The sequence below is a fragment of the Fukomys damarensis genome, unplaced genomic scaffold, assembly GCF_012274545.1.
Source record: "Fukomys damarensis isolate Sample0158 unplaced genomic scaffold, DMR_v1.0_HiC HiC_scaffold_30, whole genome shotgun sequence".
In the NCBI taxonomy this organism is placed as follows: domain Eukaryota; kingdom Metazoa; phylum Chordata; class Mammalia; order Rodentia; family Bathyergidae; genus Fukomys; species Fukomys damarensis.
The window spans coordinates 20355272-20372123 of NW_022900942.1; the positions used below are offsets into that span (position 1 = coordinate 20355272).

Here is a 16852-nt window from a genome sequence, read left to right on the forward strand (position 1 = left end):
GTTAATATATTATATTATGAATATATTATATGTGAAAACAGTTGCCATAATTTTGAAATATATTTGAAACATATCTGGGTCCTTACAATATTATGTCATTGAAGAAAGAAAGCACAAAATAATCCTTTAGATTTGCCTACTTATAGCATCATTTTGAAGCCTGAAGTGTGCTGACATTTGACTCACATTAAGGCAAAACTTCAAGTCTTACCTCTTTAACTATATTAAGGAGGTAAGTGTTCAAACAGGAAGATATGGTGTCAGGGAAAGGGCCATACTTATAGTAAAAGACCATTAGCAAGTTAAATGTTTATCCAGAAATATAGGTTACTAGAAAAGGATTTTTGACAATGAGCAGTCAAAATTAAATCAGATTCTAAGATGAAGGTCTAGAAGCAAATATAGTATGAAGGGCTAAAGTTGTAGGGGAAGTGAGAAGGGTAGGGGAAAGGAAATAAGGGAAAACATAAGAGAAAATAAAAAAATGGAAATAAAGTTTTTGTAAATAGGGAAGGGAGGGGGGGTGAAGGGAGAGCAGGAGTATAGGAAAAACATGAGAACCAAGATCTATATGTGAAGGTACAAGTTCCCAATGATAAATGTAATTGTACTGTATATCTAAAATGTACCAATAAACTCAATGAAAGAAAAAAAAAAGAGGGTATAAAAAAACGTTCTGTGTGGTGTACAAATGTGAGATAAATGAGCCACGGTTAATGTGTTCCTGATAAGCCTACAGATAGAGGAGCCCCACATTCTGGCTTAAAGTTATTCATAAAGTGATGCATGCTTTTGTTAGGTAAAAAGAGCCCAAAACTAATACCAGACCAGGACCATAACAAGCCTTTATTATGGGGAGGATCTGCTGGGTTGGCTCCAAACAAAGGAGAGAGAACAAAGCAGAACAAGGAGAGTGTTTTATAGGAGTGGGGTGGAATTAGCCTGAACTGGTGTGGAATTGAGTGAGGTAGTATTGAGAGATTGGAGGAGCCTGTGACATCCCTAGGAGGGGCTTGTGACATCACTAGCTGCTGGGACATAGCACTATCAGGTTACTCTTTTGGTGGGAGAAGAAGTATGACGGGAAGAAGCCTGTCCCTTGTCGGGAGAAGTCATACTTTAACATGGAGGCTGCTATTGCATGTGGCAGCCACCTTACGGCAAGGGAAATATAACAGCTTTAAATCAAGATGAATCATGCAACTGGGAGAAAACTGAGCCTACGGAATGGAAAGTTACTGGTTTTATAAAAAAAAAATAAGTGAATATTGTCAGAAATAGGACTACAAAGAAATAAGACTTGCTAAGGTAAGACTGCCAAAGAAAAGAATAGGTCTATCAGGATGGGCTAAATCTCATGACTTAACTGGGGCTTTGGGTAATTTTTCCTTAGAAAACAGAAGTTAACATTGAATTTATTGGTGACAGGATTTCCTAATATGAATACAGAAAGCAAAAAAGAAAAACAGGATTTCTCATTAAGTTACTGTGTCATTGTCTTAGTTACTTTTCTTTTTTGCTGAGATAAAATGCACAACACTCCAAATTAAAAGGGAAAGTATTTAGCTCATAGTCTGTAAAGGTTTCAGTTCATAATTGGCTTGATCCAAGGCAGAGTGGCACTTGACAAAAAGACATTGCAGAGGAGAGACAGTTCATGGTGGTCTAAAGGTAGCAAAGCAACAAGGGAAACTTAAGAGCATGTTTCTGCCCCCTTTATCTTATCCAGACTTCAGGGATTAGGATAGTGCCAAATCAATAATGATTTAGTAATCACACACCCTTACTTCCAGAATCACACACTCTACATCAAACCAACTACCAACAAGCTCTATGACAGCATGAGTCTTTGGTGTGATGTCTAGACCCAGACCACAAGGATCATTTTCCTTTGAAAACAACACCAAAAAACAGATGGGTAGCTGAAAAAAAGTACAATCTGTTCCTGAAATATGAGGGAGAAGATATTTTCTAGCAACTTGGCTTTTGTGAGATGGCCAGTAGATGTGTGAATCTCTACTTGAAAGAGAAGGGTTAGACAAACTAGTTGTCACAATTAGAGAAAGCACTGCTACTAGGATGACATAAAGGCACAGACTGCTCCTTGCACAGTGGAAATAAATTAGTCAAGAATCAAGGTGATAGTAAAGAAAGAACTTCATTGTAGCGAGTGAGCTAGTTGACATAAGGCGGCCAGACTAAGGACCATTAGCTAATAACTGAAAGTGAAAACCTCTTAAGGGAAATTTAAAGATGATTACATTTTTAGCCATGCGTGGGTGGACTACAGTAATCATTAATCCTGAAGAGGTCCATTTCTTTGATGTATATGATCTTAACTAATAGTCCCTAGATGTTCCATGTTCTATCAATCTAAAGAAAGACCACTGATTGAGGGTCTTATGACCTCTGTTTCTCTTATTTGTTTGATCCCGAAATAGATGACTCTATCAGATATTGTCTTAATATTTAAGTTTGGCTTTCCTATAGAATTTACAATGCCAGACAAAGGTAAAGTAAAATTTACAAAGGACATGCCAAGCCCATGGCAAATTTACTATTGGTATGTAGTGTGAGGATCCCAAATGTGCTGCATAGCATCCTAAGGAGGGCCTCCCAGTGCAGGTAATGATCTGTGCAAAAGTCACTGGCACCGAGGTTGAAAGAAATCAGTAGTGTGAGTGCAAGTATGGTGAAGTAGACACCGATTGCATGAGAGGAGGAAACGCGCAGATTGTCCAGGCACTCTGGGGAGACAATTATATGAAAAACTTTTAATGCGAGATTTTCTAGAAAGGGAAAGTAAGTAAAAAAGTAGCAGATGCTACTGATAGTGGCGGTTAAAGGCAGCCAGGATTGTAAAGGAGCTGAGACATAATGTCTAAGAATAACTCTGGGAAAAATATACTACTGTTAAGAAATCACACACACACAAAAAAATCATTCTTCAAAGTTCAATGACACAAACCTAATTATTGGATTTAGAATCCATGATTTGTTGTTATAATCACTTTCTTTGTTGACAGTTTGTAAGAAATTGTAGAAATCACTGGATGTACTCATTTATTTCTCATTTAGTTTGCCAATTTTTTGAAGAAACTTACAAAGAATAAATCAGTGTTAAAATCCTTCATATTCTAGAAAAATTTTGATTACTTTAGAATAATATATTTAAAATAATGTTCAGTCATTGATTTTCTTTATTGCTTATGAAGTGCATTCTGTAGATTAGTTGTCTAGATGCTGGCTTCCATGATGAGCAAAACTGAAAATCTTCTTTTTCCCCTAATAAATGTATTCCCCTTAGGGAGAAAAAAAACAGAAAAAAAAAGCAGCAAATTAATAACAATTTCAGAGAGTGACAAATTGCTCAAAAGTAATGAAATTAAAAATGGTAGTGAAGTATATTCTCTTACCTTGACTTATAATGCTCTCCACTCATTTTCTAAAAACAGATTATTTTATTAAATTAAAACTGCATAACTAAGATATATCTGGCTATTGGCTTCTCCTGTGGGCAGAGTATGGCTAGAATAAAAAACAGAACAAGGTAACTCGGTCATATTTAGGGATGTGGATAAGATAACTCTAAGAAGAAATAAATAGTGTGGAAGGCTAAAAGACCCTTTAAAGGCATCACTTTTACTTCTAAATGCTTAAGAGATTATTGATGAATCCAGTGCAGTGGACGAATATGACCTGATGTATATTTAGAAGGCCATTCTGGTGCAGTGTGAACAGTGGACATTCAATGACAGGACTTGGGTAGTGATGGTAGAGATGAAGAAAAAACAGGAAAATTTTTGAGGGTGAAAGAGTAATCTTGCTGTGAAACATAGATATGCATACCATATTTCATTGCTACTATGGTAACGCTATTTTTATAAATTTTAATAAAGTTAATTATATTTATTATGATTATTATTTCTGGAAAGACTGGAGAGCAAAAGATTTAGGGAATAAATTCAATAGTCATGTTTGGCATCTAGGATATAGTTACTTATACAATATCCAACAGAGCTACTAAATAATAGTGCACAATAGCATCTGGATTTCAGGAAATTACCAGGTAATAAGCTGTAGACTTGGGAAGTGAATGACAGAAAATGTCACCACTAAATAAATTCTCCAAGTGAGAGTTCTTCTAGAGATTTCTTCTCCAAAGATTGAGTAAGAAGCCATCATCTGAGTCCTGGAGTTTCTCAGCATTTAAATTACTAAGAGTATAGTATTAGTAGGGGAAGCTAGAGGAAACAGTTACTGGGATAGGAGGTCCCACACACAATAGGGAACCAAGAAAATGTGTTTCAAGGCAGGAGAATTTACAGAAAAGATGTGGCTATGAGCTTGACTTTTTATAGCAGGCAGCAGAGGCAGACTGGGAAGGGACAAGCTATCAAGACAAAACTGATGGACAATGGAATTTATGGGGATTACACCAGTCCAGCATGCATTGAAGAGGTTAAAGGAAGTAAGAAATAAAAATCAGTAAACATGGATTATGCAGAGTTTTGCCACAAGGGGGAACAAATAAAATACAAGCTGGAGTGCAATCCAGCTCTGAGAAAAGCTGCATAATTTTAAGAAAATATGTGTATATTATATATGACACACACATCACACACACACACACACACACACACATATATGAATATTGTAATGTACATAGTATATACAATTTCTCATTTAGAGACCAATTCATTTAATGACCTAATCAAAGGGTTGGATCCCTGTCATTAAATAGTGAATGACTGTTCATTATACTCGAGTTCATGCTTCCTTATAAAGCCATAGTAATCCTATAATGAATATGCTTTCGTCATTGTTGGGGCTAAAAAATTAGGGAGTTACTAAGCTTTGAAGTATCTGGAATTGTTTGGGAAAGTTATCTTTCCCAAGGACCATAATTACTGAGTTTAAATGAGGAAAGGTGATAAGGACACCCCTGAACAAACGAGATGTCACAGCAGGGGTTGAAGACAATAGCCATGCCTGGCATGGAACAAATTCTAAATGACACTTTTTACAGTGCTCACAAAAATCATTGCAATTCCCTGTAACTGACACGAAGAAGAGTTACCTTGTCCACAAAAACACTTAAGCCTAACCAACTAAATTGGTTTGAGGCATCCTAAAGGAAACCAAATCTAATTTAATCAATAACTTTGACGCATCAAAGAGTAGTAAGGACTATTTTTAAAACAACGAACCTGAACCGTGTAAATTAAAAAATGTATCAATATTTTGCTCCTTTTTAGGTTCACCACTAAACTTTAAAGTAATATTTATGTATTCTATTGTTCTCTTCACTTATTGTTGTCAGTTATTTTATTTCCTTTTGAGACATAAAAACATAACAATTATAGATGTATATATTCTTCATAAAATATATATGTATTTATAAAAAATTATATATGTCTAGTGTGTGACACTATATATTTAACATACTAAACATATAGGTCTATCCAACTAAGCAAGAGTATCCTTTTATGGTTTCATGTTCCTTAAATTATGGATTTTTTTGTACCTTGGTTATGTTTTAATACCAACATAAAACATTGTCTAATTAGAATCTTATTATCTAATAACCATGGACAATTCTTATCTCTTACTGACTTGGCTGTCTTTCACCAACCTTTATCTCAAACTTACAAATGTCCTTAATTGGGCTATTTGCCTATAATTTTCCATTTCAATATTGTGATCGACCTTGAAAAAATTCTTCTGGGAATCCACCAATACCAGTAATTATAGTTCCATTATGGCTTTTATTTAACTCAGGAGATATTTAGACTTTGATCAATGCATTCATTACACTTATTGATTGATAATTATAATGCATTACTTGCCAACTTTCCTGCCTCCCTCATTAATTGACTTGCCACAGTCCAGAAATATAGTTGCTAGACACTTGACATGCATTATTCTAGGATTTATTATTCTATTTTTAGACTTATATTGGTGCTTAATTGTTCACTTCCCTATTACATTCTAACTTTATTATGTATTGTCATTTTTTGGCCCTACTTCTATGGATCCAAGCAGCCTCTACTATTCTTATATTCCTGTCTGCCTCTTAGTTGTGTCCATGTAAATCTCAAATTTACAGAATATTATTTAAAAAAAAACTTGAACAGATCTAAATTCCTGTTACACTAAGGTTTATAAGAATCTATTTTCAAATTTTATTTTTAAAGTGAAAATTGAAACTTTAGACACGTTAATACTTATACATCTTAATATGTTTATTTGAATCAAAGACATTGAACTACACTATCTCTTGTAAAAGCTAGTGTTTATGGCTAGCTTCATTGGCTTTGGACATGTGTAGTAGTTTAGTAAAGCACACTTCTGGGTGTGGCTAGATGGCTTATGGGGGAATGATTTGGCCACTAGATCTTCTCCTTGACAACTGATTCTTTGGTTCTTTTCTGTCTACTTCCTGGACGCCATGAAGTGCAAAAGTTTCATTCACCATGTTCTTCCATAGTGATGTTTCCGCCTCTAGTTAGCTGACCATGGACAGAAAGTCTGAAATTGTGAGCCAAAAGGAACTTTTCATCCTTTAAGTCAAGTGTTTTGTTCAACAACATGAAGGTAACTAATACATCTCTTTTTGTTTTTTTGTACCAGGGATAGAACTTGGGACCTTGCACTTTCAAGGCAGGCAGCGGCACCTCTCAGCTAAATCCCTGGCCCATATATACCACTTCATAACATAATACTCAAAATGTCCGTGTACAAATGTATTTAAGGTATATATTTGAACAACAAAATCCAGTAAATAGCATTGTTTTATTTAATCATTTTACTTCATCTTTACATTGCCTAATTATTGTGTGGACCTTGACTGAACAGTTCCTGTTTATTTGTAAGTCAAAATGTTGATAATATTGTGCATTACTTCTACTAGAAGATCAGGACCTAATGACCTTCTATAAACATTATCTTTATTCAAAACATGCCAATGTGTGATATTTCAATCATCTGTCCATTTACTAATTCATGCTTGGTATGATATGTATTCTCAGTGTAACTGAACTATTTCAAGCAGTTATAGTCTATATGTCAACTTCCTGATGTATTTCCTTTACTCTTCATATTTTATATCTCTCCACACACAGAGTTTGTGAAGTTATTTATTTGACTTAGTATTCCAATGACCATTAGATCATAGATATCTTTATTTTCAGAATCTAGCATATGAAAAGTTTTAAATATTTGCTAAAGAAGATATATATAGATGAAAAGGAAATTACAAAGTTGACAAAAATTAATATACCCTTCCCTTATTAATTATATGTAATTGAAGCAAAGACAGGTTAAATGTTGCAGTATTATAGCCATAATACATGTGACCAAAAGCAAATATAATTACTGGAAATATTTCTTTATCTCATCTATAAATCTAAATTATTATTTTTGTTTTATTTTATTATATAATTTTAATAATTTCTTGATTTTGATTGATCATCCCAATATTTGATCATATTGCTATGTAAGAAAGTAGCTATTTTTTACTCTATATACATTTTCATTTTTAACAGTTTGTTTAAAGGAGATTTCAGAGGTACCTTTGTAATATGAGTGCTTGCTTTTTTATTTCTAATCTCTTCATTGGAGCTTTAAAATTCATGTGATTGAAACAATTGAGAAAAGATAATTTTAAAGCTAAAAACATTGCCTGGTTAAAATAAATTTTACATCTCATTGTTATGATTTTTATCTACTTTTATCTTTCAAGTTCATTATATGTTTACCTTACAAGTAATATAAGGATAAATGACATCTATAAAGATAAACAAAATAATTACATGATAAATGAGATAATAGTACATCTAGAGATACACTTTTTACAGTTCAAAATAAAAGTAGATTTCTACACTACTTTGAATCATGTGACACATTAAAATTGAAACAGTGTATTTCACATAGTTTCTTTTATTTTTATATATATATATATTTTTTTAATTCTACAGAGTCAGATAGCTAGACTCGCATAAAATTAATAGACTCAGAGTCATTGGCTTCATAGGAGCAATGTGTAAATAATGTGCAAAAAGGCCTTCTTGCTTCTTTCCAGTTACATCACAGAGTATCAGTTCCTGTCCTCTCATAATCTACCATACAAATCCACCATTCCAAAAAACTTAGGAAATAAACCTCACCCATCATGATCCAATGCATGATCCAGTAAATTTTAGACACATGGAATGGCATTTGCATTATTTTTATACAAGACTCAGAATGTATTTATATGTTGGAGAAGGAGAAAGAGAGGGAAAGGTGTTGAAAGTATTTAAATTTACTTAAAATACGTTATTTTAAAATCTGTTCACACATATGCTGTCACACACATCCCAAGGGCTCTGTACTTCTTCAGGTATTATTTCAGAGATTATTTACAATGTAAAAAAGTTATCATTTTTGCTGAGTGTGATCCAGCTACTTCCACTTCCATTTGGAAAGCTGTTTATGTCTACCGTTGAAAATACTTTAATATTTTATCCTATTTTATGATGCTGTTTTACATCACTTATACACTAAATTTCATTTTGAAGGTTTTCAGATTAACCTATTGACTTGAAAATACACACACACACACACACGCACACACACACGCACGCACACCCCGTACTAGGGATGAACTCAAAACCCTGTGCTTGCGAGGCAGGCAGGCGCCACTGAGCTAAACCCGTATTTTCTATTGATTAAGAAACAGACTGGGAATTAAAGAATTTAGAGATGAAAGTTGAGAAAAATAAATCAGTGGCACACTGCACAGTAGTTGTTGGATATTCCTTTTGCTTACTTAGGTATCACTGTGCTCTTAGGTACAAAATATCAGGCTCTCTCCCATTCTCTTTCCGGTGTATTTAAACTGAGTTAATGGGGGAAGGGTAGGGGAAACGTAATAAGGGAAAAGAAGAAAATATGAAAAAATGGAAATAAAGTGTTTGTAAATGGGGAGAGTAGCAGGGGGTGAGGGAGGGCAGGGACAAGGGGAAAAAATGAGAACCGAGACCTGTCATGTAAAGGTACAAGACCCCAATAATGAATGTAACTGTACTGCATACCTAAAATGTACCAATAAACTAAAAAATAAAAATAAAATAAACCGAGTTAATATATGAGTGCAGTTTTTCATTGGCACTAAAATATTATTTCATATTTCTAAAAAGATTTATGTTTCAGCTAAAAAAAGTAATATTTAACTTAATGGATGATTTTGACAAATTAATCATTTATCATCACCCAGTATAATGAAAAATAATATAAACTTTTCTAATTAAGAGAAATCTTTCAACTATTGTTAATAAACGTAGTTACTTTTACTACTAAACACATTGCCGTTGTATTTTAACCCTATATATCTTGTTAGTATTTTTATAATGTTGTTTATTACAAATAACATAACTAGAAAATTTTTATAAATAAAAAAGAAGGTAATTTTTTTTTTTTTTTGGTACCGAGGATTGAACTCGGGTCCTTGTGAAAAAGCAGGTAATTTACATACATCTTAATAGTGTTGAATAGTTGTTTCCAACTTCCCCTTATTTATCCATTTGCAATGATAGTGTAATATATTCATATTCTTCTGTGCTTAACATGTGCCTTACATTCATTGTGGCTGGCAGAATCTTGTTGGCTGTGAAGTTTGCCATATGTATTTATCTGTATGTTATATTACCTGACAAAGGGAATTGTATAAATATATTTAAGCTTATTAATCAGTTGACTTAAAGATAAGATTATCTTAGCCATCCTAGTAGGTCCAATGTAACTATACTACTGTTAAAAACAGCCGAGAAAGTTGGAGGGATTTGAAGCAAGAGCTAAAGGTATGATGCACTTATTTTTTATATAAGTATTAACTCCTAGTATTTATAAAAATTACTGGACTCTCCATGAAACTTACATATATGGTATAATTTGCATTTATCTTGTACACACCCATTTTTTTTCTACATTCTTCCACCTTTTCTCTATCTGTCCTCTGCTCAGTCCCCATTCTGATCTCTAATATCTTCATTCTATTTCAGGTCTTTATTTTCTTTGTTTTTTTCATTTCAACAAAAGAAAGCAAAAATACCGTATTTATTTTTCTGTGTCTGACTTGTTTCACTTGATATACTGTCCCCCATTTTCATCTATATTCCTGCAAATATCAGGATTTCACTCTTCTTTATGGCTGAATAATACTCTATTGGGGATACATTTATTTTCTGCTTTTTATTACCATATACAAAACAATTACATTTATTTGGGGAACTGTTACGCATACATATAATTGGTACTTATACACATCACCTCTTCATCATTTTTTCTCTCTCCCTTCCCCTCCCTCTCTATGCATCCTTAAATCCCCTTTCCAACTCTAATTCTCCTTCCCTATCTACTACCATCTATTTTTTATTTTGTTTTTTAAAAAATATTTATATTTTGGGTTTATCATATTAGAAAATCAATGTGATATCCGTCTTTCTGTGTCTGATTAATTTCACTTAGTACTATAGTCTCAAAATTCATTCTCTTTCCTACAAATGATTTAAATTTATTATTCTTGATGCTCGAGTAGTACTCCATTGTGTGTATATATAAAATTACTTTCATTCATTGATGGGTCTAAAGGACACTTCTAAGATTGAGCTATTGTGAATCATGCTGCTATCAACATGAGTATATATGTTTCTTATAATCTCCTGGATCTCAGTGGCATTCTTGTGATTTGACCTTTTTCATTTCTCACTCGACTGCATGAATCTTTTCTTCATTTTCACAAGTTTGACGTTTTTCAATTTTGTTTATTATATGGTCAATGAACCAACTCTCTGATACATCATCCTATGTATTTTAACATCTATTTCCTTGATTTCCACTGATATTTATAATTTCTTTCCTTCTAAGGTGTTCAGATCAGAATTGCCCTTGTTTTTCTAGGAACTTAAGATGTATATTACTTTATTTGTTTTAAATCACTTTTTTAATGTGACCAGTCATAGCTATAAATTTCCTTAGAATTCCTTTCATTGGTTCCATGAGTTTTAATAAGTTGTGCTGCCATTATCACTTGATTCCTGGAACTTCTTAGATTTCCTTGATGTTCTGTACCTCACTGATTAGTATAGTATGTATTATTGGATCTCTATGTGTTTGTGTAGTTTTTGTGATTCCTTTTGTTGTTGATTTCTAATTTCATTTCAATATGTTACAACTGTATGCAGAAGATTATTTTAATTTTTTATATGTTAAGCAAGTTATATGACCTCTGATGTGTTCTGTTTTGGAAAAAGTTCTATATACTGATAAGAATAATGTCTGTTGCATTGTCGGATTAAACACTATAGATATCTGTGCAGTTCATCTGTTTGACGTTGTACTTCAAGTCTGATATTTATTTGTTAAATTTTTCCTGGTTAAGCTATTTATAAGAATGCCAATTTGAATTAACACAAGTATGATTGTATTCATGATTATCTGACCTTTGATGTCCACTGGTATCATTTGTTTCTGTAAAGTTTGGTTCAGGCTGAAATTTAATTCACTGTGTAGCCCAAGCTGGCCTTGAACACACATTGATCCTCTTGCCTCAGCCACTCAAGTGCTGAAATTACAGATGTCTGCCACTGCGCTTGGCAGGTCTGGTAATATTTGTTGTAGGGAGTTGGGTGCATCAACATTCGGTGCATATGTATTCACAATTATTATCATTTTCTGCTGAATTGTTCCCCTTATCAGTATGTAATAAATAACCTTCTAGGTCTCCTCTGATCAGTTTTGACTTGAAATCCACTTTATCAGAATATAGCATAGCTACTCTTCCTTGCTCTCAGGCTCCTTTTGCATGTAGTAATATTTTCCATTCTTTTACTTTCAGTTTATGTGTTTCTTTATGGGTGAGATGTGTCATTTGTAGGAAACATATATTTGGGTATTGCATTTGGTCCAATATACCAAAAGTCTAGGTCTTTTGATTGGGGAGTAAAGACCATTTACATTGAGAGTTATTACTAAAAGTTTTTTTTTTTAAACTGGATCCTGTTGTAATTATTTTCCATTGTTAATTCCTTTCTAATTTTTATTTTTTACTGCCAGTTAGACATTCATTTCTTTGGCATTTTTGCAATCTTGATTTCATTCTCTTTGTCTAAGATTCCTTTGATTATTTTCTACAATGCTGGATTGGTAGTCATGAGCTCATTTAAATTATCTTTCTCATAAAATTTTTACTTGTTAATTTTCATGATAATTTTGGAGGATACAATAGTCTTAGTTGGCAATTATTTTCATTTAAGTCTTGAAACACTTTGTTCCAAGCTCTCCTGTACTTTAAAGTTTGTAATGACAAACCTGTTGTTGTTGCAATAGCTTTCCTTCATAAGTTACCTGATGTGTCTCTTTAAAAAGCTTTAATATTATCTCTTTGTACTGAACTTACAGGATTTTAACTCTGGTGTGTCATGAAGATGCTTTTTGTGTTTTGGTTTGTTGTTTTTTGTTTTTTTTGGTCATGTCTGCTTAGGATTATCAGCCTCTTTTATCTGGATGTTTTATTGATTACTTAGATTTGGGATATTTTGTGATATGATTTCAGTGACTGTATTTTTATACATTTTGTATCATTTTAAAATATTTCCTTAACTTTCATAATTCTCAGTAATGGTGATGGTTTTTCCACATCTCACATCTGTTGGATTCAGATTTCAAGTTTCTTGTTGTCTTTAGGGCACTTCTTAGGAGATGATCTATGACATTAACCTTGTAATCTAGTTCCTATGTTTTCTCCTCACATTGGTTGTTCTTGCTGCTCATTCTTCCAATGTAATTTATTATATGCTGGATTTCTGATTATTTTCGTAGTTTAAAATAATCAGCTTTTTTGTTTGTGTCTTCTTTAATCTCCTTAAACATTTTTTTAATTTAGATCCTTTTAGGACTCATTAACTTATGGATTTATTGTTTCTTCCTTGATCTATTCAAAATTTTTAACCATTGTTTTTTTTAGTTCTTGGTCCATGACTTCTGTTCCTTTACTAGCTGTAAGATCAGTTCTTGAGTAGTTGAGAGTTTGGGGAGACACTCTGCTACCTTGTTTGCTGTTATTTTGTACTGAATGTTGAGGATCACTTAAAGTAGAAGGATTCTATTGCTATTGAGGAGATTTCCTTAGTTAGTGTCTGTTTCCCTCTGATCGGATCTTGTTTTTCATTACTTTTGTATTTCCACATATTTTTGACCTATTTAACATGATAGGATTAATTGTGGTCACTAATTACTGGAATAATCACTGCTAGTTCTATTTGCATCTGTAGAACCAAACACATATCAATCAAGTGTTCAGTGAAAGGAAAAAATGAAAAGAAATGGAAGAGAAAAAATGAAATTAGTCAGCACAGATACCAATGATGAATACAAGAAAATGCAGAAATAAAGAGTTCTCTCAGTTCTAGTCAAACCACAATCAGAATTTTATCAGTGCTCCTCCTGTCTTCCCAAGTGGAGAAACTTTGATTTGCAGTGGGTGTGGAGGGCTGATTCCAGGAGGTTGGATCTCTCTACAGCTGCTGGCAGTGTTTCCTTTCCTATTTTTTTTTCTTGCCTCTCAATAAGTGAAGAAGCCTGGGGCTCAGGACATTGATCCTCCTTCTCAATCCCTCTACAGGCAGTGTTCTGCTTGGTTTCAGTTACACTCCTGTAAGCATGGCTATCCAGAGGTTGTGTGGATACCTTCAATTGTGTCATGGAGTGCAAAGTGCCACTGTGGCTGGTCAATTATCTGGACTTCTGCTGATTTGTAAAGGAGCCTTCTACATCTCTGTCCTCTTTCTTCCACAATAGTCTCTGCAACTCATATAGATTTTCTAGACCTCTCCAGGTGATGCTCAATCCCCTGTGCATCCCCTGAGACCACACTGTTAGTCTTCAATTCTCTGTTTGTATCAAACTCTTTGTGAACAACCTATGAAAATCCTCTACCCAGCCTGCAAACTCAGTGGTGCCCAGGGTTCTCCGAGCTCAGCAGCTTTTGGCTGGTATGGACACTGAGCTTTTCAGTGTTTAATGTGGGCAGGATATCCTGGGGTAGACACAGAACTCACCAGTTTTTGGTGAAGCAGTTGGGAGAGTATGTATGTAGACCCTGCTCCAGTGTCTTTTCTACTCCTCTTGGTCACAGCAATTGCCCAGCTCTTTAACTCACTGAATCATGAATCTCTCAGTGTTTGGTTCCATGTCTCTAATCAGGACAGTGCCCTTGTTTCTTTATTTCCTAAGGGTCCCACAGTTCTAGCTCAGTTATTGTCCTCTGAATGATGTTTTTAATTTCTATACTGTCCTAATGTGTAAATATCATGCACATTGATTTACCTCTACCAGTAAGAAGAGACTTAGGCAGGTGGGCACTGAATGGTGGTTACTAGACTTGGCACAGATCTCAGCAGCCTGTCTACAACTGCCATACACATCTTCTTCCCTAGTGGAGTCAGATCTTTACTCATCATATCATTTTCACCAGACTTCAAGTGTAAGTAGTGTCATGCTCAAGGGGAATCCCTGTTTCTTTTTCTTAATACCCCCATACTTAAATTCATCTTATGGGTTTCTCTTTCAAGTTGCTGTTCCATGTTTGAGTATTTGTTTGCTTTGCATTTCTAAGTACCTGCATTTATTGATGCATGTCTTCTCAGTGCTCCTGAGTGCCACAGCCTCTAGTCAGTCAGGATGGATCTCTCAAATTTTCCTTACCCATTTGTCTGTAGCTAACACTTAGACTGATTCCATAATTTTTCCTACTTTGAGAGTTGCCTCAATAGACATGAGTGTGCATTAATCTCTCATTTATTGGTTTCATTTCCTGTGAATACATGCCCATGAGTGACCTAGGGCGGTTATATTGCAGCTTTATTTTAGATTTTGAGAAACCTGTATACTGGCTTCCATAATGATTTCACTAATTTACATTCCTATTAACAGTGTATAAATATTTCTTTTTCTCCATATTCTCAGCAACATTTCTTATTTGTTTGTGCTTCAATGATTTATAGATCATAATAATTCTCATTTGATGAAAGATATGAGAACTTATAGTAATGTGTAGTTCTAACTGCAAGACAACATAATACAATCATATATCATTTCTTTCTAGGTCTAGCTTATGCATATTTTTTAGCCAATACATCTTTTCATAGCATAATTCTATTTGCTTTTCAAATTTTGACTTTTACAAAATCCATGATAAATTTTGATAATAGATTAGCGAGAAAGACCAAAAGATTCTCCAAAAGATTAGCAATAATAAAGACGCTGTAGATTTAACTAAGAGATTGGAAATGGGTCTACCTTTTAATTTTTTTATTCCAGTACCAGGGACCTAAGTTAGGACCTTGTCCTTAACAGGCAGGAAACTGAAATCACTGAGCTAAATCCCAGGCCCTGGATATGGGTCAACCTTTTAAATGTTATGAAAAGTGTTATTTTTGAAGCAAGTTGGAAGTGATAAGCACAGAAAGGATCTAATATCTGATTATAGCTTTGTAAATAGTGCGTAATAACATCACCAATTGAACCGGAGACTACTGGATTGAACAAAGGCAGTTTAAGAAGTGATCTGATGTCTGCAAGTGGACACAGAAATTCAATTAGGAGTTAAAACACACATCTAAAGCTGAGGAAACATCACCACATTATTAAATTACTGCAACTGAAAGCATTGGTGAGGGAGGCAGTATGATTAAGAAGAGTAAATATTACATTTAAAAAGAGCAGGAGCAAAGAATCCCAGGAGAAAAAGAGTAAAGTGAATCAATAGAAATGATAAGGAAAACTCTTAGATGTTGGATTATAACTAAAATTTTCTGAATAAGTTCTGCACCAAAATATACAGAATGTGCTTCTATTTGTTTACCATATAATGCTTTTGGGATATTGTATTTACTTTTCACTCTAAAAAATAAAAAACTGAATCTCCAGAGTTTAAATAATTGGTACGAGGCTATCAATAGGAATGGCTTATATCAACTCGGGTCTGCCAGGATCCGAAGCTAATTCTTCTCCCATTACACCATGCTGCTTCTAGGAGATAAGTTTAGACCAAAACAACCTTTCAGGTCAATTATATAACAGCATCATGGGGATTCTAAGGCAGCTGGGTGTGAAAGACTTTATGAATGTGTTTTCAGCTAGTGGTTTTCCTCCATGCAGTTCCCTAAGTCTATTAGAGAGATGGTTATCCTTTCTGCTTTCCGGGTTTTCCTAATCACCTAGAAAGTCCTTGCTCTATTTCCTCTTACCCTGTTATAAGACTTTTTTTTTTTTTTCTGTTTCTCTCTCTCTAGGCAAAAGCAGAAAGAAAAAAAGATCTCCATTATATTACATGTCTGCTCATCAGCAGAACAAATTCCCATGGCTCTCAGTTTCTAATCAGAGGGAAGTAATTTTCCTTTCTCACCTGACTGATTCTCCTACTTGGCTCATGGAGCTGACTGATCCCCAACCCCTCCCTCCAGGTACTCAGTTGAAAGTTTCAGTCAGTGCTGAGATTCACGCATTGAACACTTTACCATTCATTCTCTAAGTTATTTCCACCCAACCCTCACCTCAGTGGAAGTTGTACCTTAAATTTAACACAATTTATGTTAAAAATTGAGGCAACGATGTATTAAAATTGCATGTTTTTTATTTATTCCATATTTATTTTAGAATATATTAAATGGTGTACTACATAAACATAAAAAACAGTGCCACAATCACCATCATCTCTGTTACCATATACCAGTGTGCACCAATATTGTGCTATGCATACCCTGCAACTGTTTTTCATCTGATATATTTACATCTGCCTATATATATATAT

At 34.0% G+C, this 16852-nt stretch overlaps 1 long non-coding RNA gene across 1 annotated transcript in view; it reads left to right on the plus strand.

Annotated features, from left to right (window-relative positions):
* The first annotated feature begins 1087 nt into the window (after nt 1-1087).
* The window catches only part of LOC104875258, a 43430-nt gene continuing 27665 nt past the window's right edge, over nt 1088-16852 (plus strand). Inside the window, exons 1-2 of the long non-coding RNA XR_784005.1 lie at nt 1088-1308; nt 16335-16505. This is a non-coding gene — a long non-coding RNA (uncharacterized LOC104875258). The remainder of the gene's footprint in view (nt 1309-16334; nt 16506-16852) is intronic.